Here is a 26,323-nt window from a genome sequence, read left to right as displayed (position 1 = left end):
ACTAACTGACATCTTTGCGATTTACAATTAAAACACAATTTAGATATTTCTAAGTTTTGGAAAAAAGTTGAATATTTCATGATATAGGAAATGTTGATAGTTCTGCTAAGAAATCTAAGCGTTGAGAATCTTTTACAATGGAAAAACGGCAGCGGGCACGTATCCCTGTTTCAGTACCTCAGGGCTCAGGTGAGTTTTTAAATGTATATAGAACGTGTTGATGTTTCTCTGGTTTTTCTTGTCCTTTTAATATTATTTTGACAACCTGAGGTACCTTCGGGGATTAGCAACTAAGATGCGATGACCACTTGATATTTGTCGGCCCGTAAATAATATATACAGTTTTTCAATACAATAATAGAACAAAATACAGTTAGAATTAATTATAACATCATTTTGTATGAAACCGGATTTTTTCTTTTATATTTATAAGCCGGCTCAACATTATACTCATCCACGTTTTTTCACTTAAAAACCAATTATGATTATTTTATATATATATATATATATATATATATATAATCAAGTGTACAGTTGTTTTTACGTTGTTAAAAGTGTTCCCTCGATTTTTTACATCATTTAACATTTATAATAACCAGGGTTTACAGGTTATTTCAACCTTTCAACCTTCTTCTTCCTATTTAGAGATGTATTCAGATCCTGGTATGTATATTTTGCCTCAATAAAATTCATTATTTTTTCTGATAATAATCAATGTTTATTTGACATTGAGAGCAAGTTGAGCGAAAGTTGTCCCGAATTTCAACACTAGAAAATGCAGAAAGAACAGTGCAAAAGTTCAGATATATTTTATTGATATTATTTACCGTTGGGCCGGGGCGCGTAAAGCGGATTTGGCCTTTCCAGTCCCGGATCCGGCCAATAAATCTCACCATATCATTTTAACCGTACTCATAGACACATTGAAACGGATGAAAAGTGCGTTCAGAATTCCAGCCTTGTGAGCTCACTTGGACCCGAATTTCACAACGAGTTGCCACACTTGCAATCAGAGCGGCGACCTTGCGGATCGCGCCCTACGCCCTCTTTTCTTGATTGATTATTCCTGATAGCCACACGACAATCCAAGAGAGCGGTGAACCTTTCGAAACCGTTTAGACGTTTCTGCATGGAGTTGCGTTCACTTTCCTCTCGGTACTTCCGACCTCTCGCCTCTCAGCCGTTTCGAAAAAAAACCGGTAAAATAAAGCCTCCATGACCGCATTTTCATAAAGGAAAATGTTAGCGAGGAACTGAAATGAAAAATAAATGACAATTTGAGCGGGAAAAGTAACATATTCAAAAATTCACATATACGTCCTTTTCTACTCTTACTATTACTACTACTACTAACCAAAAATACCCAGACCAAATGATCATAAACGGTCCCGGTTCAAACCTCACCCTGAATTTGAGCCAAATAAGCAAAATTTCATGGAAAAACATTGGACTCCGTGAGTTGATATGACCTCAGCTTTTACGACCCCCTAAAGAAAATTAAAATCTAGGCATGTAAAAACGCCTAGTTACAAGCATAATGAACTTAAGAATTGAAATCTAAGTCAACGAAACAGAAATGTAACTTCCATCCTGTTATTCTATACAGTACTGCCAGTAAATCCATCGATTTATATACTCGCTTCTTAGTTTCATCGTCATCATCATCATCGATTTATCCTAAATTTACCATAATAACGTCAGAAACTTTGAGTATTTATTTATTTTAAGCATTAAAACTTAATTATCATTGCATTTACAAATAGTAACAACAACTTTTGGCAAAAAGGAGGGAAAATTCAAAAGGTGGGGTTGAGAAGGGAAGCTCAAGTGGTAGGGCAGCGGCGTATCTAGCCGAAGATCTTGGGTTCGAATCCCGCTCGTGATGGATTTTTTTATCTCAACTAACCTTAATTAATTGAAAAATAGTAACAACCTTTATTTATTGTAATATATTGCACTTATTTATTTTATCGAATAATTTACTTTTGCTTTGTAAGATATTCATTTTCATATTTTTTCATAATTATCTGTATTTAATTAGTAATTAATTTAATTTTTAACTTTTGTCCAAACGTTCAAAAATCAGAACAATTTGAGATATAGCCCTACTGGTAGAATGAACCACGATCTAAAATATAAATTATCACTTTTGCACATAATCAAAATAAAAATAAAATCGTTTTTATTTGTAAAATTATTTATTTATAAACAAAGCTTGGCCAATTGTGCAAAAGAGAAAAACCATTCGTTGATAAAATACAAGCGTTTTATTTGTCTAATTCTCACATAATCCATAAATTTTATTGAAATTACATCTGCTTTAAATGACTATAAATTTATTTGACCACCAGAGTTTCAGTTACAATGAGCAGTGAACCAAAAAAAATGTAAGTTTGTTGTAAATTCGAAATAGACATAAATACAAATACTAGACAGAAAATTGTATACTTAAGTTTTAAAATGTTTACTTTTGTTTAGGAGCAAATCTTTCTAAACTGTGCAAAAAAAATTAATTTTTTGGTGCTAAAAGTCAGGATATTTGTTTATCCAAAAAGCTTGAACTTTTTTTTATATCCTTCTGTGTGTTTAAATAGGTTCCAAATGTTAAAAATTAATTAACACCGTTAAATACAGGTAATTTAAAAGTATACGTAAGTAAAAATGCTAGAAATGTAAAAAACTATGAAAGTCAAAAATGCTCTGAGGTTAATTTGTCAAAAAGTTCATACTGATGAAAAATGATTTACATTTTATCGAATTATTATTCGGAGATCCTGAGATGCGGTCTGGTGCGACGTTGGTTTTAGAAAAATATTTTCTTTATCGTGCCAACGTTTCGATCTTTATTGAGATCATCTTCAGGGCTCAAAGTGTTTGTTCCCGTGTAGATGTGTCATTCTTGTAAGTCGTGTTGAGAGCTGAAACGTGAGAGAAAATGAGAATGAAAAATGCAAGGAGTTATGTTAGTTCAAATTTTGTTTAAAATTTTAACAAAAAATAATGATTTTATCGTTAAAGGTGATTTAACATATATAGAATTAGTTCAATATGAGATGAAATAGGTTGAAAATTTTAATTATAAGGGAAAATGTAAGAGAAAATCTGAGAGAAAAATACTAGAAGTTTGGTTTGTTCAAAATTTAGTAAAGTCCGTTAAAAAAATGATTTTACAGTTAAAGGTGGTTTAACTTTTGTAAAATTAGTTCAATATGAGCTGAAATAGAATGAAAAATTTTAAAAATGAAGACAAGGTAAGAGAACTATTCAGGTTAAATTTTTAACCATTCAGAATGAAAAATACTAGGAGGTTCCTTTGCCCAAAACTTAGTAAAGTCCGTTAAAAAAAAATACTGTTAAAGGTGGTTTAACTTTTAAGAAAATCTTAGAGAAAAATGTTAGAAGTTTGTCTAAAACATAGTCAAGTCCGTTAAAAAAAATTATTTTACTGTTAAAGGTGGTTTAAGTTTTATACAGTTAGTTCAATATGAAATTAAATAGGTTGAAAATTTTAATAATATGGGCAATATAAGAAAAGATCTGAGAGAAAAATGCTAGAAGTTTGGTTTGTTCAAAATTGAGCAAAGTCCGTTAAAAAAATGATTTTTTTTACAGATAAAGGTAGTTTAACTTTTATAGAATTAGTTCAATATGAGATGAAATAGATTAAAATTATTATTATTTAAATTATTAAAAAAAGGTATTAACAATTTAAATAATATGGATCATATAAGAAAAAATCAGAATGAAAAATTCTAGAAGGTTCGTTTGACCAAAACTTAGTAAAGTCTGTTTAAAAATAAAAATAAATTATTTTACAATTAATTAAGGCTTTTAGTTGAGATAAATTACCTTAATTAATTGTAATATATTAATTGGTCAAGCGGACCACGAAATTAGTGAATGGAATAAATTATTTTATTGTTAAAGGTGGTTTAACTTTTAAGATAATCTGAGGGGGGAAAATGTTAAAAGTTTATCCAAAATTTAGTCAAGTCCGTTAAAAAAATAATTTTACTGTTAAATGTGGTTTAATTTTTATACAATTAATTCACTATGAGATTAAATAGGTTGAAAATTAAAATGCTAGAAGTTTTGTTTAATCGTGGTTTAACGTTTATAGAATTAGTTCAATAAGAGATGAAATAGGTTGAAAATTTAAATAATATGGATCATATGAGAAAAATCAGAGTGAAAAATGCTAGGAGGTTCGTTTCACTAAAACTTAGTAAAGTCCGTTTTAAAAAAAAATTATTATACTGTTAAAGACGGTTTAAGTTTTATAAAATTACGTCAACATGAGGTGAAATATGGTGAAAATTTTAATAATGTGGACAATATAAGTGAAAATCAGAGCGGAAATGCTAGGAGGCCCTTCAAACATTCAAGTAGTTCATTGTCAAATAAACTGAACAACGGACTTAATCGACGTGTTTCACTCCCAATTCGGATGTTATGTCCTCTGTACTTTATCCCACACTTTAGCTTGGATAGTAGTGTACAGACGTGTTAGATTATCGTTATTAAGTTTTTAGTCACCCCTGCAGCCCAACTTTAATGAGGTAACCAGATCGATGCTACTAAACACGGCTTTATGGTCTACAAAGAAACAATATACGTCTTATTTAGTTCGTTTAAAAGTTTGTTTAAAAAGGTTTTTTCGCTAATTTATCTCATAAAATTAAAGTTTGTTAATTGTACGGAAGCTGGGTGATGAGCTACGGGCGGGAATGAATAGACTTGAGAAAATTGGATGTTTTTTGTTTATCCCAGTTAATCCATCAGATGACATTCTACGAGAAAATGAGAAGCTGAAATCATTTCTGAAAACGGGAAATGAAACGATAAAACATTTTAAAAGACTAATATAAATCTAAAACAGGAAATAGTCAAACCGCATTCCAAGTATTCAATGGATGCATTATTTTAATTGGTGATTCACGAGGATCTTTTTCTTCCATTAAAATTTAAAGGATATTTTAAATTTTTTGTCCTAAAGCGCCGCGACTGGAATGTCTGAAATCCCATTGTCGCAACTGGGTCTATTTGATAGATTCGCTTTTGCCCTGGATCCTATTATTTGTACAAAAAAATCGTTAAGAAAACCATCCTTTTGAAATATACATCCTTGACATTTCCTCTACACTTATTGGAATGTGTGCGAACAATGAAAAAAGGAAGAATAAATTTTTTTAATTATACCAAGCACGCAAATGTGCCGTTCGTGCAATAACGGAGAGAGAAACACTAACTAGTTTTCAAAACGGTTCTCCTCGCGGCATGTTTTTTTTTTCTATTTCAGGATGCAGATTTGTCGGTTGTGGAACTGTACATCTGGATCTTGCAGGTGAAAATTTTATAATACTAATAATATACAGAGTCCGGCCGATTTTCTCTTGAACCAATGCGGCTACAAAAAAAAATACGTACTTAATATTTTTTAGAAATGATGAATGATGGAGTGAGTGCGGTGTTCAATTCTTTTTTAAAAAAAGGATTTAATATATTTTAGTCTAGTTTCAAATTGTTACATTTTTTGGAGAAAAATTATACGGCGTACCTTATGCTCAGTTCAAATTCAAAATTATTCTTTAAATTCACTAATTTCGTGGTCCGCTTGACCAATTAATATATTACAATTAATTAAAGTTTTTAGTTGAGATAAAAATTCGAATCCGGCTAGTGCCATTGACTTTTTTATTTCAACTAAAAACTTTAACTAATTGTAATTCAAAATTATGTTTTTTTCCTATTTCAGGATGCAGATTTGTCGGTTGTGGAACTGTACATCTGGATCTTGAAGTCGAAAATTTTATTAATATTAATAATATACAAGGTCCGGCCGAATTTCTCTTGAACTAATGACTATAAAAAATACGTGTTTAACATTTTTTAGTCTAGTTTCAAATTGTTACATTTCTTTGTAGAAAAATTATACAGGGTTCCTTAGACAGTTCAAATTCAAAATTATGTTGTTGTTGTTTTTCTATTTCAGGATGCAGATTTGTCAGCTATGGAACCGTACATCTGGATCTTGCAGATGAAAATTTTATAATATTAATAATATACAAGGTCCTGCCGTATTTCTCTTGAACCAATGACGCTACAAAAAAAATACGTACTTAACATTTTTTAGCCTAGTTTCAAATTGTTACGTTTTTTTGTAGAAAAATTATACAGGATACCTTAAGCTCAGTTCAAATTCAAAATTATGTTGTTGTTGTTTTTTCTATTTCAGGATGCAGATTTGTCGGTTGTGGAACTGTACATCTGGATCTTGCAGGTGAAAATTTTATAATACTAATTATATACAGAGTCCGGCCGATTTTCTCTTGAACCAATGCGGCTACAAAAAAATACGTACTTAATATTTTTTAGAAATGAAGAATGATGGAGTGAGTGCGGTGTTCAATCCTTTTTTAAAAAAAGGACTTAATATATTTTAGTATAGTTTCAAATTGTTACATTTTTTGGAGAAAAAATATACAGCGTACCTTATGCTCAGTTCAAATTCAAAATTATTCTTTAAATTCACTAATTTCGTGGTCCGCTTGACCAATTAATATATTACAATTAATTAAAGATTTTAGTTGAGATAAAAATTCGAATCCGGCTAGTGCCATTGACTTTTTTATTTCAACTAAAAACTTTAACTAATTGTAATTCAAAATTATGTTTTTTTCCTATTTCAGGATGCAGATTTGTCGGTTGTGGAACTGTACATCTGGATCTTGAAGTCGAAAATTTTATTAATATTAATAATATACAAGGTCCGGCCGAATTTCTCTTGAACTAATGACTATAAAAAATACGTGTTTAACATTTTTTAGTCTAGTTTCAAATTGTTACATTTCTTTGTAGAAAAATTATACAGGGTTCCTTAGACAGTTCAAATTCAAAATTATGTTGTTGTTGTTTTTCTATTTCAGGATGCAGATTTGTCAGCTATGGAACCGTACATCTGGATCTTGCAGATGAAAATTTTATAATATTAATAATATACAAGGTCCTGCCGTATTTCTCTTGAACCAATGACGCTACAAAAAAAATACGTACTTAACATTTTTTAGCCTAGTTTCAAATTGTTACGTTTTTTTGTAGAAAAATTATACAGGATACCTTAAGCTCAGTTCAAATTCAAAATTATGTTGTTGTTGTTTTTTCTATTTCAGGATGCAGATTTGTCGGTTGTGGAACTGTACATCTGGATCTTGCAGGTGAAAATTTTATAATACTAATTATATACAGAGTCCGGCCGATTTTCTCTTGAACCAATGCGGCTACAAAAAAATACGTACTTAATATTTTTTAGAAATGAAGAATGATGGAGTGAGTGCGGTGTTCAATCCTTTTTTAAAAAAAGGATTTAATATATTTTAGTCTAGTTTCAAATTGTTACATTTTTTGGAGAAAAATTATACGGCGTACCTTATGCTCAGTTCAAATTCAAAATTATTCTTTAAATTCACTAATTTCGTGGTCCGCTTGACCAATTAATATATTACAATTAATTAAAGTTTTTAGTTGAGATAAAAATTCGAATCCCGCTCGTGCCATTGACTTTTTTTATCTCAACTAAAAACTTTAATTAATTGTAATTCAAAATTATGTTGTTGTTTTTTCTATTTCAGAGTGCAGATTTGTAAGTTGTGGAACTGTACATCTGGATCTTTGCAGGTGAAAATTTTATAATATTAATAATATACAAGGTCCGGCCGAATTTCTCTTGAACCAATGACTCTATAAAAAATAGGTATTTAATATTTTTTAGTCTAGTTTCAAATCATTACATTTTTTGTAGAAAAATTATACAGGGTACCTTATGCTCAGTTCAAATTCAAAATTATGTTGTTGTTTTTTTCTCTTGAACCAATGACGCTATAAAAAAATAAGTATTTAATATTTTTTAGTCTAGTTTCAAATTGTTACATTTTTTGTCGAAAAATTATACAGGGTACCTTAGGCTCAGTTCAAATTCAAAATTATGTTTTGTTTTTTTGTTGTTGTTTTTTTTTCTATTTCAGGATGCAGATTTGTCGGTTGTGGAACTGTACATCTGGATCTTGCAGGTGAAAATTTTATAATATTAATAATATAGAAGGTCGGGCCGAATTTCTCTTGAACCAATGACGCTATAAAAAAATATGTATTTAATATTTTTTAGTAGATACATTTTTTTAGAAAAATTATATAGGGACGTTAGGCTCAGTTCAAATCCAAAATCATGTTGGTTTTTTGTTTTTTGGGCTTTATTTCTTTAATATCTTGCCATTGTACAAGATGTACCTCACCACTGACAACTAAGCTATAGTTACCGAAAACTTTTTATATTTAAATTACATTTTTTTTATTAATGTAAATATCAATTTGAAAATCAATACGTTTTCTTAAGAATTGTTTGAATGTTGCTGCTAGGAAAGTTTCTGATTTCGTGTTAATCCGAAAAGTAAATGCTTAAAATCATCGGGTACATCGCAAGTGGAACCATTGCGGGATTGTCTGTTTTATTTTGTAAAGGTTATTCCGTGATTTGTTCGGATTCTGTCAAAACGGAAAGCATCCCTTGAACATTTGGGAATAAGGTCTTGGAAAAAGGCCCCTTTTGTGCTGTACCATAAATAGATTGTCACTTTTTGATCCATAGTTTATTGAATAACTTTAACGCATCGAGTTTCGGAAGCTTCAAATCTTGAATGCTGCCGAATTGGATAGCATGCTTGGCCAATTTGTCCACTGTGTCATTACTCTTTATTCAACTATGTCCTCTACCCAACAGAAAACCACGTTTTGTTTTGTCTGCTGAGATAGAAAGTTCTTTTGATGATTTCGCAAAGCAAAAAGTTCAAGTTGTTGCTTTTTGAATATGTATCGCACTTTTGCTGTCTGACATACCTTGGTGACTGTTAACGCTGATATATATTTAAGGGCTTTTACGATGGCAAAAATTTCTGCTGTAAAGATGGATACAGCGTGGAAGCGAAAGACCTCAGAGTGACCATTTTTCGGATCCAGAAGGGCACATCCCGCTTTACTTTCTAGCAGTCAATCATCAGTAAAGATATAGCATTGATTCGGAAAGAGTTCTTCGAGGTAGGAACATTGTGTTTGATATTTGGGATGAAATAAGGAATAATCTTTTAAAAACCTCGTCGTTAAATTATGTTAAATCCCCTTAGCAGTAGACGATACATGTTTCAGATGATATTGGACATAGAGGCGAGGTGGAAGAACAACTCCAAGATATTTCTATTGACTTAAAATTTCAGGTAAACTTTTATATTTATTTTGTAAATTTTTATATTTCAATCACCCTTCACGTTATATAAGTTTTGGACAGTTTTCTTCCTTTTTGAAATACGAGGATTTTCAAATCGATTTTACATTTATAGTCTGTTCAAATGGAATTTTCAATTACGACAGGATAACCATGGATGAATAAAAAGGATAAATCAAATTTATCTAAAAACCATTTGACAATCAACCTTCCTATTAAGAATCTTATGAAGAACCGAAAGAAGACAAACGATCTGAGGTGACGGCATTCTGTTGAATCACCTTATAAATATAAAACGTGCTGATAATTGACATTGTTTTATTGTAAGTCCTTTGCATAACTCATGGACTCTTACACGGAGGAGTTTATGAAAATGTAAACATGTGTTCGTTTTAACCCTGTAATCTATTTTCGTCCTTTTAATAACGGACGTGTGTGACATTTGTTACAACTTTAATTTGAGGACGTGACGCAATTAAATACCGAAAACACGGCTCCATTATTGCTTGAGTCGGACAAGTAGTGGATTGAAGATGAATACATCCTCATCCTCCTATCTGAGTATTAAAGGATGTAACGAGACAGCCGCATGATTGATAAAGCCTGACAGTCAAAAATAACACGGCCGAGTATCACAGTGAAATAAAAGCTATGCCGCTCATAAATCATAACTCCCGGTATGGAACGGATTTAAATTTTCAACTCTGTATGATCGTCAATCAACACGACTTCAATAAATTAATAATGATTAATGCAACGAGCATAGATTAGGGTGACAATTAGCCAAATCCCATTTTGGAAAGTTTTTATGAAAATTTGTATACTCACTGGAAGTCAGTAATTTGCCGGATAATATACAGGGTGTTCCTAAACAGATTTAAATACTTCAGGAGGTAATCCTACACATTAAATTGGACTAAAAACGTCCCTATTGTACAACGTCTGATTCTCAATTGTGTTTGAGATATTTCATTTTACAGGTTACTTCAACCGTTCACAACTTTATTTCATAATGTATTTACTAAAAAATAGTAGAAGTAACTTTTCTGTAATCGCGAATCTATCAGTATTTACAGAACCAATAAAATCTTTGAGGTTAGGCAAGAACTCAGAGTCTTGAGGATTAAAACCGAAAATGGTCTATTGGCTATACACGGCAGTAATAAGACCTAGAATAGCCTATGGATCACGCATCTGGTGGAACAAAGCTCAACAAAAAGTAGCTACCCAAACATTAGGCAGCATACAAAGACTAGCAAACCTATGTATCACAGGGGCAATGAGAACAACTCATACAAATGCATTAGAAACTCTGCTAAACCTACCTCCAATGGAAATATTCGACAAGAAGAGGCTAGGAAAAGCTCACATAGGCTCCAGAAACAATTAAATTGGTAAGGAACTAAAAAATTCGGGCAAACAACCATAATCAACAAAATCAGACACCCATTATTAGAAATGGGGACTAACTACATGACCGCGGAAACAAGGTTCACAACCTATAAAGTCTCATCGGCCTACAAAGGAGAGGAAGAACACAGGAGAGCATCAAATACAATGATATGGTACACAGATGGCTCCAAAACAAACAAAGGAACCGGATCAGGCGTTTTCTGTCCAAGCCCAAAACATGAGCAATCAAACTCATTAGGGAAGTACACTTCGGTCCTTCTAGCAGAAATACAAGCCAACAATGTTTGTGCCCTGGAAAATCTTAAAAAAGGTTACACTGACAAAAAACTCCTCATAAGATCAGATAGCCAAGTAGCCATGAAAGCATTATCATGTAAAAGAATCACATCAAAATTAGTCAGTAAATGCATCCAAAATCTCCAAAACCTGGGGAACACAACAACCTGATGATATTTTGGGTCCCCAGGGCACAGGGGAATTTTGGGTAACGAGAAAGCAGACAGTCTGGCCAGAGGAGGATCTGCAAGACCATACATAGGCCCCGAACCTACTCTTGGGATAACAAAAACAAATATAGAATCCTCCATCGCAGAATGGATCCAACAAAACAAAAGGAGAAGTGGCGGTGCTAGATATAGTAAACTTATGATGAAACAACCCTCACCAAGACTGGCAAAAGCACTGCTGCAATTGGAGAGGGCCTAAGTCAGAGGAGTGGTAGGACTACTAACCGGTCACTGGCATCTGAGAAAACATCTACACGATATGGGTATATACAACGATGATCCCATTTGCAGAGAGGAAACAGCTACTCATATCATCTTCGAATGCGAAGCAACAGCTCAATGGAGATTTAACTTTATGTAGTGAAAAAACTTAGGGAATCATATTGCAGCAGCGACAGTCAATGACCTGATACTTCTAAGGAGAAGGATTGACTCTATTGAACTGAACTAAGGAACTAGGAAAGTACAATAAGCCAGTAGGCTGCAGTGCCTGGGGAGTGCAAACCCCGCTTCCTAGTATCCTTTTTTCACCATACCATACCATAGAGTCAAATTTACAGTAGAGCTGATATTTTATGAGATTCTTGAAACTTTATTGAATAATATATACAACTACATTTTTCTGAAAAAAATAATTCAATAACGACCCTAAACTAGATCAGAAACCAAAGTAATGACATTAGACACAAGATAGAAGCAAAAACGGAACAAGCAAAGCTGTACAAAATGGAGTAAGAAAATAATTAAATTCACTAATTTCGTGGTCCGCTTGACCAATTAAATCATTACAATTAATTAAGGTTTTTAGTTGAGATGAAAAAAAGTTAATGGCACGAGAGGGATTCGAACCCACGACCTTCGGCTAGATACGCCGCTGCTCTACCACCTAAGATATCGTGACCTCGATCCACTCGGACATCGGACCATTGAAAAATGGCAGAAGGAGGGAAAACTCATAAGGTGGGGTTGAGATGGGGAGTTGATGTCCGAGTGGATCGAGGTCACGATAGCTCAGGTGGTAGAGCAGCGGCGTATCTAGCCGAAGGTCGTGGGTTCGAATCCCTCTCGTGCCATTAACTTTTTTTCATCTCAACTAAAAACCTTAATTAATTGTAAAAAAATAATATTAACTCACGTTTAGGAATGAATTTCACCTGTCAGTACAAAGCAAAACATTTATCTATAACCAGATTTGTCTTGATTCACAGTACACACAGCTATGCGTATGCTAAAAACACCATATATTAAAATAGCAAAGATTTCCGAAAAATACCTTCAAAACTATTTTTAAAAAAACCCCATCACTACCATTTTCTTTCTTCAGATGTTCATTTCCATGAAACGGTACTTTCCCATTCATTTCTCTTATGTGAAAAGAAATTTCTTTGTTCTTAAATGAAAAATTAGAACGTGAGACCGTTTGTAGGAGGAAAGTGCAAAATTTATTTTGAACATCCTGTAAACAAAACAAATTTTTCGTAAACCTAGATTAAATCTGAGCTGTCTAATTTCATCCTTTTCTCCCTAGACTGTAGGAAAGAAAAATCATATCTGTGGCGTGTAGAGAGAAGAAAGTGAACAGGACACATAAAGTTGTCTAACACATTTCACAGTTCGTGTACTTCTCTCAGTCAGAAGAACAAAAAGGACTTCACACAGTTCTCAACATAACTTGCCTCCGACCTCAGCATATCCAAGCCGATTCTTTCTTTTAATTAAGAAAAATACGGAAGACCTTATAGTTTTTATCTAAAACTAACACCATAAAAAATTATTTCTGTGGGATGATTTTTTTAATATAAAACACATTTCTTTTAATTAAATAATTGTTTTAATTTTATTTATTTATTTTGTGAGCTAAAAATTTGAAAAATATACCTTTTTGTCATACAAATCGTAAAATTGAGAAGGAAATAAAACAGGCAATCAATTTTCCATAATATGCGCCTAGATAGTTTCCCCCCCCCCAGAAAATGTGCTTTATGTGGCATGTCCTTTCTCAATTGACCGGTCCGATTGAGTGTTGATGGCATGCTATAGTGGTGTTTGTTATCAAAAGAAGATAAAGCAAGGTCGGGCAGTTTTTTATTTTCGAAACCGTTTTTTGAGAAATGTCAATGGGGCGGAGAAATAAGAAGGCCGTCTTCTCGAGACCGCGTCAAAATTCCGCTCTATCAGCTACACTACGCGGTTACGTTTTAGCACTCCTTGAAGTCCGATAGTAAACAATTTAAAAAAATATATTCACCAGAAATTGAATGCCATTTGTCCTTGGAATGGTAAATTCCTGAAATTTTCTCGTTGGGCTGGAATTTGAAAACGGATTTTGTCAACTTTCACTTTCGTTGTGTGACTTAGATTTCAAAAAATTAGGTTATGGCAACGCAATATGTTCTTTTAAAGTGGGGAGACTATAGCTAATTTTTAATTATTTATAATGTTACTGCTTAGTTTAAACAGATCACACCTAAGTATATAAAGAATTATATTTTTACCCCAACTGCAATTTTAGGTCAATTCGAAACCTTTTTCGAAAAAGAAAATTTATGAATAAATCAGGACTTTCACTAAAGATCCTCTTGTAAGAACGGGTTTTGTCATTGAATGCAGATTTTTGACCGAAATACTGACAGAATAAGCGGGTCGAGCTGACAGAAAGCAATAGGAAACAATTCGTCTTTCGAATGTGATCCAGCGTACGGCAAGGGAACATGCTTGGTCCCTTACTGTACACCATTTATACTCCTTACATGCCAATCTGGCGATACTGCAAGAATACATATAAAAAACAGAATCCCATAATAAACTCCGCCAACATCCAGGAACACCTCGAAAGTTCGAAGGTTGATTCAAAAACTAGATGAAACAGTTCTAGGACAATTCCACCCAAATTATGTTTAAAAAAAACAGCCTTGCTCTAGACTAAACTCCAATTACAAATAATTGCCATAGAGAGACTGAAGCGACATAAACTGAACAGAAGACCTCGACAATCACACCAAAATCAGACATAGCTGTGATAAACACATAGTTCGACCTATTTGGACCTACGGAGCACAGCTGTTGGGTACCAAGAAGCCATTCAATATCCAACCCATTGGCTATAGTCCTCAGAAGATTGCGACACATTCCCTACTACGTCTCTAACATCACCGAACACAATAGCCTCAACGAGCCCATTATTTCCAAAAGAACCTCAAATAATATTCTAACAGCTTATGCCCTGGCTTCGAATCCAGAAACTCCAGTGTGGCAAGTACGAGTCGGACGTTCTGACTAAATGGCCGCCGCGCCAGCCAGACAGAATGCAGGATTAGTGGAATAAAGGGTTCTATTAAGCTTAAATTAAGCCATTTTACTTGCACTAAATATACAAATATACAAATTCTTTTTTNATTGCGATAACCTAGCTGATTGTACGTACTCAGATTCTAGTATTAAATTAAGGCATAAACCAATAGGATGCTGGAAAGTGTAGAATTTGTTGATTTATCGTCCAGAATTGAAAACATAAGAGAGTAAGAGTTGAACTTTTTTTTTAAAGGAATTTCATAATTGTTGATGTAAAAAGATTGAATAGCAACTAGATGTTTGAAGATGCAGAATTCAGAAGGAGAAATTCCTAAAACATCTTATAATTAGGTAGGAGAGAAAAAGCCTAGATTCGAACCCAGAACCATTGCTGTAGCAAAAAGGAATCGGATAACATACTCGGCCGCCGAGATACCCTAATTTTACGAGTACTGTGAGCAATCTAATCTGACCTATCTAATAAGACTTTAGTGAAACGTGATGCTAATCATCATAGAAAGCAGTTTCTAGAACTTGTAATTTTTGCAATGTTAGACATTTAGCACACCATCGTATCACTATATGATAAATCAAGCTGGAGATGGTATATTAGTTGAAATTTTGGGTTCTCTTGAGCTTAAATGACAATCGTGTTAAACTTACTTAAAAATATTACAATTAATTAAGGTTTTTAGTTGAGATAAAAAAGTCAATAGCACGAGCGGGATTGAGATGAGGTGAGGTTGAGATGGGAAGTTAGTGTCCGAGTGGATCGAGGTCACGATAGCTCAAGTGGTAGAGCAGCGGCGTATCTAGCCGAAGATCGTGGGTTCGAATCCCGTGCCATTGACTTTTTTTATCTCAACTAAAAACCTTAATTAATTTTAATATATTAATTAGTCAAACGGACCACGAAATTAGTGAATTTACTTAAAAATGTGCCACCGTAGCATTCTTCTGACTTCAAGAGATGTAGCGGGGGAACCGATGACACTGATGTGCAGTGCCGTTTCCATTACTTGGAATCTTTGTAATGTTGAACCTTTGTCGCACCATTATAGATATAATAATTTTGGTAATTTCTTCCTAAAAGTCAGTAAAATTAACTGTTTTTAGTAGGTTACGAAAACCCAAGCAGATGGTATGGTTTTACTGGCTGAGATTCTAATTTTGGGTGAAGTTAATTATATCAAGTTAGGGGTTTGCTTGATTTCATGGTCGAGAATTTCCACAGGTCTGATCCCAAAGCATCTAGAAGAATAAGTTGAAAATTAAATGAGAAGAACTTTTGGAAAGAGATTTGAGAATTGTTGAAGTAAGATGTGCAATAAGCAAGAAGATGCACTGAATACATCACAAGGATTAAAATTATGAAATATCCATTATGTTTAGTGGTTGACCAAATACTTCTTTCATTTAGTTATTTTTTTTAAGTAAGATCTTGGTTGAGATGAAAAAGTTAGTGTCATGAGCGGGATTCGAACCCACGACCTCGTCACGATAGCTCAAGTGGTTAGAGCAGCATCGTATTGAGATGGGTTCGAATTCCGCTCGTGAGCACTAACTTTTTCATCTCAGCCAAGACCTTATATAAAAAGCATTAGGACGGAGCAAAAGAGGAAGAAGTTCGATTTTTCTCCAACAACCAGGTCAGCAGGTTGTTCGGTGAATAATTTGATGAGGTATTCAGCTTTGTCTCATCGAAGGACACTCGTTGAAGTGTTTCATAGTGACATGTCATCTGAAGCCAATATGGTTGGCATTCTGTGAACCATGTCATTCTTCAGTATTTAGATTTTTGCATATGCATTTGTCTGACGGATAAAGCCATTGTGTTCGTGCTCTCCTTTGCCTATAATTCGCTTCCGTATTTTCCCAGATTTGAATAATTTATTAAGATGGCAGAGGAAAAAATATCACATTATTTCATCACAGTTTTATGTCAATACGTCTCGACGGCGTTGACGGAATGGTTGAAAAGCCTTGAAATGTGTTTGTGTGTATAAGTGTCAAACATCTTTCTGAAAGTTATTGAGTCAAATGAACCGTAATAATCTTCCTTGTTGATAGATGATATTTATAGGAAAGTGTAACTTGTCTGGAGTTTAAATTTGCCTTTTTCCTCAGGGTTTGAAGTTTATTGATAAACTATTCATATGAGAAAAGGTCTGAAGCAAGGTTACGCCACATACTTCTTAAGAATAGGGCAGACCAGAAGCTGAGATATTCATAACTATGAAATACACAATAGTATAAAAAAAACTTTTGTTAGTTTTTATGATTGAAATTGCAAATAGGTTTGACCTCTGTTTCCCCGGCTTTCACTACAATTTTCTGTTGAAACAATATCATTTTAAAACATCACGTTTATATTTTTGCGCAATTTTTTTGTTCAATATCAATTTATGTCAAAAAATCGCTGGAACGTTCTAGTTTTGGTGAAGGGATTTTTATTTAAATGGAACGTCGAAATTGAAAAAAATGGAGTTTCTAGATTTGAGAATTTTTCTGTACTTGTTCTCTATTTGGGAAATTTCTTCGATTTGGGTGAAGGACGATGCCCAGGATCCTCCATGTCCAATCGCAAATTTCTGTTCACCACTGGCGAAACTGCCGGTTCTGTTTGACTTTTTTTCAATTTCCAACTCTGTATTATATTAATCCATCCTCAAAATCCCAACCTTGATCCTTGATGAGAAAAGTGAGGGTGCATATATCCTTGTTTCATCGTCGTAACAAGGTCATATTCAAAAATCATTTCCCCCTCACTTAATGACTTGATACATTTTTTGAATTTTGAGAAATTACCATGATTTTTATTACATCTACTGTGTTTCTGATTTAAAACAGAAATATTCAAAGTACATTGGATTTCTATTAAAAGACAAGTTCAAGTGCTTGTTTATTTTTTGTTTTGTGCACATTTCAAACGACTGGAAGAATAATGGGCCAGATAATATTACAAAATGTTATGATAGCCTTAACCTTTTCTTATTATTTGTCAAGTTGGTCTTGTATCTTAAATCAGGGTGGTTACGTTCAAAAAATTCCTCCAATATCTGAAATTTTAAAGAAATGAAAGGTTCCTTTTTTAATCGTGCAAATCCTTTGTTTCGTTTCGATCCCACGGTTTGAAAAATAAAGCCCGCCCTCAATTATAAAATCGAAAAGTTACTTTATCGCTGAAAATAAAATATAAAAGTCAGAACTCAGCTCCACGCCTGATTGGAACGGGAATAAAAATAGATAAAGACGTATCATTAATTTTAAAAGACTTTTTTTGTTTGATCCAAAGGAATCTGAAGCGGTTCGCCTTTGACCCTGCACCAAGGACTTTGTGAATAGCTTCATTTCAAACCCGTACGTCATGTAAAGGTTAGACGCTGGACTTAATTATTAAAAATGAAGAGCTTAAGCCACACTTTTACTTCCTGGGTCGGTTTTTGTTGATATTGCGTTTCAATAAAGCGGAAAAATGGACAAAAAGATGGAAAATTCCCCTTCTGTAAAAATCCGGAGCGTTCAACAAGGAAGAGAAAACTGTCATCCCCTTTTCCACGACCGTTTCTTGCATTGTTGTTTCAAATCGAGTCATGCTGGAAATAAACTGGTCGGCCTCGATCTTGTCAGAGATCCCAGCTTCGCTCCCGGGTATTTAAATTGTTAAAGAAAAAGAAGTATGGGTTGGTGACTTAATGGCCGGTTAATGGGCGGGGTCACGGAGAGTGGTCGATCTGTCTTAATGGCCAGTCCCTGACTCCTGGGTTAAGGACAATCATTTCGGATTAACGGCGCCTCCAGCTGGACTTTCGGGTAATCCGATGGGATAAGTTGCAGGGGAGATGGGCTGGTGACAACGCTTCAACCGTTTTGAACTTTCAAAAGTAACATTCTTCTAATTATGTGTATAATGTGCTGTTTTTATTTATTTATTTTTTTGGATTGCAGTATCGTGACTGCAGACAGTTTCCTTATTGCCTATTTCTTTTACGAGGACGTTGAAAGGCCCTAGTATATATTAAAGTAGTTCCCAAATTACAAATATTCTTTTTTTCAATTTAAACAATTACATTTATACTATACACAGGGTGTTCGGCTACTCGTCTTACAAACTTTGTCAGTAGATTCTACATTCAAAATGGAACCAAAAAGTCTTAATTAACTATGGTCCGAATCTCAGCAGTTTCGGAGTTATCCCACTTTTTCTTATTTTTTTAAATTTCACGACTTTTCTTCAAATAAACAATGAGAACTCCAGAACGAAAAGGTTTTGGACAAATCCATTGATACCATTGAAAAGTACGTTAAATTTCCAATAAGATGTGATCAATACTAAGCCTGTAAACGTTAGTGAAATAAGCGTTTTAGTAGCGAGAACTTTGAAAAAAAAAAATTTCAAAGTTGAAAAACTACTATGGTGATTCTAAACTACTATTCCAAACCTAGAGAACCCAAATTTAAAAAAAGTTCAGAAAACGTACTCCATTTTATATCCTTTATAGTGGATAATTTATTTTTTAATTACTTTTGTCAAAGATGAAGAAATTGATGGAGGAAAGGAAAAAAACCGTGGCTGATGGATAGGTAAGGTGGAAAATTAAAAAAGAACTTAAGGAAATTTTGAATGGATTTATGAAACTTTTTTTAATTTGAGTTCTCTAGGTTTGGAAATAGTAGTTTGGAATGGTTTTTGCCTCTGTCGAGGAGCTGAGAGTTTGGCCCCGTGGGTATTGTCACGTGTTTTAATATTTTTTTTCTTAAAAAGTAGATATTTCAATTAATCAGCTGGCACAGATCATAGACGTGTCTAAAAATTTATTATTCGGAGATCTTGAGATGCGGTCTTGTGTGAAGTAGGTTTTAGAAAAACTGTTTCTTTATCGTGCCAACGTTTCGATCTTTATTGAGATCATCTTCAGGGCCTGGGATTTATAAACATTTTTTAAATTATTTTATTTATTTATTTTTTTACTTAATAAACAATGTTCAAAACTAACCCCCCATCCTAAAAAGGCACAAGTTTTAAGTAACTTGTAATTTTCAGATTTACCCCTTTAATTACAATTTAAGGCCTGCCTTTGAACTAAATTTCAAGATTCTATCTACACGAGAAACCCTCCCTTCTAAAGTGGCACTAATTTTGAGAAAATTGCAATTTTCAGATTCTTACCTTTACTTATAAGACCTAAATTTGTATTAAATAACACATTTCTACTTATAAGGGAAGTGCCTTATAATTTTGGAAGAAACTACCCCCTCCTCCCATAAGCGGCATTAATTTTGGAAAAATTTCAATTTTCACAATCTTACTTTTTTTTTTACAATACAAGACCTATACCTTTGTTCCAAATTTCATGTTTCTACCTATACGGGAAGTTTCTGATCATTTTGATTGTGAGACTACACTCTCCCTCACTAATACAATCGTGACAATCATGCATAACCGCTTCTGTACCTCCCGAAAAAAACAAGACGACGTCCACGATGCTGAAGCGACCAAAAAAAGTATGATATCCCGACAAAAATCTAGCCGTGAAAGAAGGGCCAAGTTCCAGACCCCCTCCAAAAAATTAGCCTATCAATGCAATGATATCTACACTGAGACCAAATCCGTTCATTTTTAGTCCATAACCTACAAGAACTAAAAAAAGATAAAGTTCCAGACTCCCTCCCAAAAAAGCAAAAAAGTCAGCGAATTAAAGTAGTGGTATCTACATTGTAGCCAACCTCACTTCACTACTACTTTTATGAGCAATATCTTTTAGTTTTATTGGTTAACACTTTGCCAATTTCTGAATGAGCAGTGAGTAATAAATAACTCTTTTCTATTTTTTTGAGTCCTCTACATTCCCTTTATATCTTTTGTTGAGCAAACATGGTCCTGATATTTCAGAAACTGGCCAATTGTTAACCAATGAAAATAAATGAACTGTGTTGGTCATAAAAAAGGAGTGAAATGAAAACAAATTGTTTCGCAGTTCGCAGCTTTCTGCTTCTAGTGGATGCGAGGACCAAATTCGTAGTGGTGGTAGAGTGGTAGTTGTAGTAATCAGCGAGAATATACGGATCAATGGGCTGAAAACCATGGTTCTACTCACAGACAGTTTTTCCACTGTAATCCGGATTTCTTCCTATTTGTGGATTTTAGTTTGACGATGAGCATTTAGCGGTTGAAATCAGGATTAGTACGAAAATCTCTTTGCAAAATAAAAAACAGATTATAACTATTTCTATACGGATCAATTTTTAAAGTTGTAAGAAGAAAGGGAAGACCTTTAAATATGTAGTTATCGTCTATTAAAACATTTTATCTAATAAATAGCGTTCTTGACATTTGAAGATATTGGATTTTAGTTTTGAAACGAAAGATGATAAAGAATCTAAAAAGACAAAATTTATAATCGCCCCAAGTAATCTATGTTCTTCAATATGGTTCAGTCACGTCTCGCTGTTTGCCGCTTACGGACAAATTTCACATCGTTCACGTCCGAGATAACAGGACGAATTCAATCAAAGATAAATTAGAGCTGGCACGAGGATAAAAAGATAAAAATAATATATTAGTAAAAAAAACTAAAAATGATTAGAAATATTAGGGGTCCTAAAAAATTGTACCATCTAAAACATAATATCATTCTTAAATTTAAAACGTCCGAGAAGACAGGACGAATTCAATCAAAGATAAATTAGAGCTGGCGCGAGGAAAAAAAGGTAAAAAAATAATATATTAGTAAAAAAACTAAAAATGATTAGAAATATTTAATTAGGGGTCCTAAAAAATTGTACCTTCTAAAACATAATATCATTCTTAAATTTAAAACGTCCTAGAAGACAGGACGAATTCAATCAAAGATAAATTAGAGCTGGCACGAGAATAAAAAGATAAAAAATAATATATTAGTAAAAAAACTAAAAATGATTAGAAATATCTAATTAGGGGTCCTAAAAAATTGTACCTTCTAAAACATAATATCATTCTTAAAATTAAAACGTCCGAGAAGACAGGACGAATTCAATCAAAGATAAATTAGAGCTGGCACGAGGATAAAAAGATAAAAATAATATATTAGTAAAAAAAAACTAAAAATGATTAGAAATATTTAATTAGGTGTCCTAAAAAATTGTACCTTGTAAAACATAATCTGATTGTTAAATTTAAAACATCCGAGATAACAGGACGAATTCAATCAAAGATAAATTAGAGCTGGCGCGAGGGAAAAAAGGTAAAAATAATATATTAGTAAAAAAAAACTAAAAATGATTAGAAATATTTAATTAGGTGTCCTAAAAAATTGTACCTTCTAAAACTTATGTTCTCATTGTTAAATTTAAAGCGTCGGAGATAACAGGACGAATTCAATCAAAGATAAATTAGAGCTGGCGCGAGGAAAAAATGTAAAAAATACTATATTACTAAAAAAAACTAAAAGTGATTAGAAATATCTAATGAGGGATCCTAAAAAATTTTATCTTCTAAAACATAATCTCATTGTTAAATTTAACCCTTTATTAACAATTAAGGATATTGGATTTTTGTTTTTGGTGAGTGATGATAAATAACCAGAAGAGTTTGTGTTGCTTTGAGCTTGGTTCAGTCACGTCTCGCTACGTCGCTTTTGAGGTGATTTTAACTTAACATCCACCATTCTTGTATACGATAACAAAACGAAATAATTTTGTGCATTGAAAAAATTGTAGCAGGTACACCAATATTTAAAAATCTTCAAAATCTTAACTCGTTTTTGTCATAATTATCAAATTTTGATTAAATTGAAAATAAATAAAAATAATATATTTATTTTTAATTTATTTACATTTTATAATATTTACAGTGTTTATTTTAAACGAAAATCAAAGTCAGAGTCTGCCTAGCGCTCACACAAAGTGGCCGAATTGATGTTAAGGTTATAAGCAGGGAGAGGCAAGACAATCATTTTGTAAATGTTTATTTTTTAAAAGCCTTTTACCAATATTCATCACTCGTAATGGCTCTTTTCGGGCCTCAAAAATTGGCCCGCTTTTCTTGGATTATAATAAGCTCAACGATTTTTATTATCGTAAGATCCCGGGCCTCTACAGCCAAAAAATTACGTAGGATTATATCACAGGATCTTTATCTTGTTTTCTTTGTTGCAGCACTATTTCCAATTCCCAACTTCCCAATGAATTTGATGGATTTAAAAAGGAAAAATACATATAAGGTAGTTTAAGGATTTGATTGACAGGGTCATGAATATGTAATTTGACCTTCTGTCCAACCTCGACAGGATGGTCTGTCAGACTTTGCCATCTACAGTGTGTCTTTGTAATTCTTTAATTCAAATCTCTTTTATGAGTTCGTTTGTTAGTGGTTGAATTTTCTTTTTTAGTTTTGAAATAGTTTTCAGTGAGTGACGGCGAGAGTTAGAACGAGTGAACTTTACTATCGCTCACGATGATCTCTATTCTTTGATTTCAGGATCAGACTCGTCCTGCTATGTTCCCTTCCGGATGGATTTCATCTTCAGAATTAAACTTTTAAAAATGATAATAACTTTTAATTATTTTTATCAGCTTATTCTTAATTATATAATTACTCAATTAATTATACACAATTTTTTCGAAATGAAAAATTTGGGTCAGGCGGGATTCGAACCCACGACTTTCGGCTAAATACGCCCCTGCGTGACTTCGATCGTCCATGCTACAAATTTCTCATTTCGACTCCCCGTTTATTCCAATTTTAAGTCACGGTAGCTCAAGTGATAGAGCAGCGGCGTATTTAGCCGAAAGTCGTGGGTTCGAATCCCGCCTGTGACACAAATTTTTCATTTCGAAAAAATTGTTTATAATTAATTGAGTAATTTAAAAATGACTTCATGATTAGGGTTCAAAATGTTTTTAAAAATAAGGAAAGTTTGATATATAAAGTGATTTCATGGTAATTAATATTTGGGAAACATATCTAAACTATATTTTTACCATCTCCTGTGATTTTCAGCCAAAACCCGTTTGTTTTTAATATGCAATAGATCTTGAAAACAATAATTTTATAGGTTTTTTATTTCGACATTACACCTTAAATATTGGCCGGTACTTATTCTCCCACTAAGTAGAGTATGTGGAAACTTAGAAGCGTTTTATAAAATCCTTGTGAAACCGAAGTGGGCTGCGGTTTGCAGATCTTAGGTATTTAATTGGAAATTGGTAAAAGGGCATGAACCGTTGCTTCGATGGGCCCAAAGGTCGAACCCGTCACGATTCTCACAAGTCGCCAACACCTTGATATTTCGTACGTTTGGGGCCAGAATTTTCCCTCCTTGTCTCAAATTTCGTACAGTAAACAATTTTAGAATTGTTCGGGGGAAAAAAGGATCTCGGCTGGTGCTTTAATTAATCTAACTTTGATGAATGATGAAGGCTCTTCCCGTTAATGGTCTGTTTTCATCTTTAACGGGCTATTTCTTCTTCACTTTTGACAACTTAAAAGCAACTTCATGTCTTAATATCGAAGGTGCAAATTGTTACACATAACAAAATTCAAAGATAAAAAAACAGTAATTCGTATAATCTCGGTGTTTATTTAGGAATCTTGGCAATAGTTTTCTTAATCGTTTAATTTGTTTATTTTTCAATATAAACAAAAGATACCATTGACTTTCTAATAAGGTACATTATCTCCCTTGGGTCCAATCTCAAATTTAATCACATTCCCAAAAATCGTTCGAAAATTCATTTATGGACGTGCTTCCATTCTTTCAACACAGCGGTCTTTAAATCGGCGAAGTTCGTAGGTGGAAAATTACAGACTCAACTCCATAGGCTATCTCACATTTGCACATTGCAAGCATCCTTGCAATTGTCCTGAATTAATAAAGAAAAGTTGAATGGCGACATCCTTGAAAATCACCATTCATCACAACACAAGCTGAGACCAAATACACACAATACATGGCAAAAAATTCCACCAAATTGATTTTTTTCATTTTCTCTATTAAAAACATTTTTCCCTTAATTTGTCCAATTGTTTTTACCAATAATATTTGTTTATACTGTGTTTCAAATTGGGAATATAAATTAGAGGTAAACACACTTTATCTTTAATCCAAAACCAAGATAAAGGATTTTTTCAATGTTTACTTTTTAAGGAATTTAAAATGTTTATTCAGTCTAATTTGAATTCTCAAGCAATAACTTGTTAGTTTTAATCTTTGTTTTCTTAATTTCAATTTTTAAATTTAAAAATGCCACTTAGTGCTAAGGATGTTGCGCATGGTATGGAACTTATTGACGAAGGACATTCCATCAGGTATGCGGCTATTGCCATCAATGTCTCCTACGAAACTCTGCGAAAGGCTGTTAGACGTTTTCGAAAAACTGGGTCCTACCATAGAAGGTCCGGTTCAGGAGCCCTAAGGTAACAGAACCGCAGGATGACCTTTTTTTGACTGAGAATTTTGCAAAAACGGCAACTTGTTGTTCAATCGATTCATCAGCTCCAGGAAGTTCGACGTGTCCAAATTTCTGAACGCTTTGCTCGAAGAAGTGTGGACTGATGGTTTTTCGCCCCGTAAGAGGACCAGAATTGACCAGAATACACCGAGTTGTACGGCTCGCATTTGCTCGAGAACAGCCATTAATCTTTGGACGATTGGTCGGCTTTACTTTTTACAGATGAGTATATTTGCTCTACGATCTCCAGATGGGCGAAAGAGTGTGGAGAAGGCGAAATGAAAGGTACGAATCCTATAATTTTTCTCAGAGCTAACCTTTCCAATATAGCTCAGTGATGGTGTGGGCGAGAATTTCAATGGAGAGACGCATAGAGTTGGTTGTTGTTCGTGGAGGGTCTTTGACGTCCACTCGCTATGTGGATGAAATTTTGGAACAACTTGCGTTGCCTATCCTCGATGAAATCAACGACAATCCTATTATAGTCGCACAAACGTACCTTCGACAGGATAACATCAGGGTCTTAACCTGTCCAGCTTGTTCTCCAGACTTGAATCCCATCGAACATTTATGGGTTAACCTCAAAAGACGAATAAGAGTCCGTCGCTTCCTGATGCACTCCACTATCTTGAAAGGACTCTTCGTGAAGAATGGGCTAACCTCCAGCAAAGAGATATTTCCAGACTGGTTAGAAAGTATTCCGAAGCGTCTTCGAGGTGTAATTAAGGCTAGAGGACGAAATACGCGATACTGAAATGTCAATTAAAAATCTAATTAAAACAAATTTTATCTGTCCGTCTTTTTGTTCATTTTCCTTAGCAATTTATTTATTTGTTATTTATTTTTTATTTTTTTACTTTTTTAGACAAAGACTCACTTATTAAACGTTAAAAAATGTGAAACTTTGATTAATATATAAAAATTAATACAAATCAAGTTATATATACATAACAATATAAAAGCAAAAATAAGAAAACAAGGAAAAAATTATTTAAATATTAAACAACATGTAAAGAAATAAAATACCTTAAAAGGAAGTAAAAAGACAGGGAGAAATGACATGATTTATTGCAAATAGAGATCAAACAGGAAGAAAAAAGAGAGGAAAAGATAAACAGAAAAAGATTATAGATAGAAAGAAAAAGAGAACAAAAGTAGCCGAATAAGAAGAAAGAAATAGAGAGATTCAATGAGGCTAACGAGAGATTTTGAGAGACGGTGATAGAAAAGAAATCGAGATATTGAAATGTTAATTAAAAATCTAATTTAAAAAATATCTGTCCGTCTTTTTGTTCATTTTCCTTAGCAATTTTTTTTCTTTTACTTTTTTAGACAAAGACTCAATTATTAAACGTTAAAAAATGTGAAACTTTGATTAATATATAAAAATTAATAAGAAAAAAAGAAAAAA

General features: G+C 33.3%; 1 long non-coding RNA gene across 1 annotated transcript; it reads left to right on the top strand.

Moving 5' to 3' along the window:
- Window positions 1-8,877: 8,877 nt before the first annotated feature.
- LOC112127211 lies at window positions 8,878-25,082 on the top strand. Its single transcript, XR_002910462.1, has 3 exons — window positions 8,878-9,087; window positions 9,196-9,263; window positions 24,716-25,082. It is a non-coding gene; the product is annotated as an uncharacterized LOC112127211 (long non-coding RNA).
- Window positions 25,083-26,323: the final 1,241 nt, after the last annotated feature.

The sequence above is a fragment of the Cimex lectularius genome, unplaced genomic scaffold (genome assembly GCF_000648675.2).
Source record: "Cimex lectularius strain Harlan isolate CLEC.00 unplaced genomic scaffold, Clec_2.1 scaffold114, whole genome shotgun sequence".
In the NCBI taxonomy this organism is placed as follows: domain Eukaryota; kingdom Metazoa; phylum Arthropoda; class Insecta; order Hemiptera; family Cimicidae; genus Cimex; species Cimex lectularius.
Note: the sequence above shows the minus strand (reverse complement) of the source record. Positions and strands in the feature narration are given on the sequence as shown.